Here is a 1861-nt window from a genome sequence, read left to right on the forward strand (position 1 = left end):
AATATTAAGAAAAATATTCTGCTTTGGAAAATAAAATTAAAACCCTATGTTGTCATTCAAAAAAGTAAAAAACTTAAAAAATTATAAGGAAATAATAAAAAATATTTAAAAATATAATTTTTTAAGAAAAACGTTGTTTTATAAGCAACTAGACACTATGTAAAAAAATATTTTCAAAAAAATGTATACTTTTTGAAATAATGAGTGTTCTATGATAAAAGAATCATCCAGTATAGCACTGAACTAACTGCTACTTCTGTAACAATTTACGTGTGTTATATATTCATATAAAACATAATAATTATAGTTGATATTTGTCTCGTTCAATTAATAGTAAACATGCATTTAATAAGAAAATAACAATGTTGATATTCTTAGTGTCCTAGGTACCTGAACAATATAATACATGATTTTATTTTTTGCAGTTCATATAGTATCATAGTATAATAATAATGTAAATAGTAAAACGTGAAAATCATAGGGCACCAAAAATGGTTTTCTTTGACCTTTGTCTCTTAATATGCGAGTAATAGGTACCTATAGCAAAACAAGTTAACGTAGATCAATAATCAGTTATAACTTTTAACTTAAAAATTATTATTAGGAATTAACTTTAAAAGTTTAAACAGATGCCTATGATTAAAAAAAAATGTAGACATTCTATTAAATATAACTGTTCATATTTCTTATATTATTTTAACCCAAATATTATTTATACAATTTATGTGGTATGTACCTACTATACCTATATGTAATTTAAAAAAAATAGTATTCATTGTACAAAGACTGTCCGTTATACCAATCATATAATAATGGAAATGGTTTATAATGTTATAAGGGCTATATAAATTATAATTTATAATATAAAACTAATAAAGTAATAAGTAGGTATCTAATACTTTTATATAAGACTTTTTCTTAAATAACGTTTACTCATAATCGATGATTAAGTATCGCCCTATATTACGCACGATCTGTAGATAATTACTTTACCATACGAGCAACTGATTGCTTATATTAAATAGTCAAGAGCCAGAGTGAAGAACCCGTCCATTGGTCATTGATGGAACAACTAAATGACGTTGAGTTAGATGTTAGTCACTTAGAAGGTCACCAACGACTGTACGACACCATGTTGTTCAATTTAAATAGTTAATTCGATTATAGATTTAATAATGCATGTTTGATTAAGGGTTTGATTCAAATAAATTACGTTAAGTTTATACAAATTGTCATGACCGTAAAGCATTTTTATATTATAGGTATATAATACGAGTTCTGTTATATTACAATAATTACTCTTCAATTACCTATAATAATATCGTATTTAAATAGTAAAAACAGATTAATTATATTGATTGTATACCTATCTATACTTTTATAACAGCCAAAATATAAGTTGCATAGTTTTATTGCACGAATCTCCAAAAATAACATCATATTTTCATTCATTATATTTTAAAATTAACTAAATTCTAGTTGGTTATAATATCACAATACAGACAGGTACAATAAATTATTGTTTTTAGTAAAATATAAACAATTGAAACACGTGTTAAATAATATCAATATTTCATAACAATTAAATCATCGGCATCCGATACTTTGTGCACCCTATACAGGGATCCATTTTACTAATACCACCGGAAATCCTCACGAATATCGGATAAAATGGTTGTAATGGCGTGTACCACGTATGTAATGAAAATCTGAAACTCTCATTAATATAACCTAACTGTTATAAGTTTAAATTTACTTGTTAATTTGTATAGGAAGAAAATAATATAAAATAATTAAATACGGGAATTTCCAGACATTTTTACTTATATATATAGGTACATTGTTTAGTATCAGAACATGA

The sequence above is a fragment of the Acyrthosiphon pisum genome, chromosome A2 (genome assembly GCF_005508785.2).
Source record: "Acyrthosiphon pisum isolate AL4f chromosome A2, pea_aphid_22Mar2018_4r6ur, whole genome shotgun sequence".
Lineage (NCBI taxonomy): Eukaryota > Metazoa > Arthropoda > Insecta > Hemiptera > Aphididae > Acyrthosiphon > Acyrthosiphon pisum.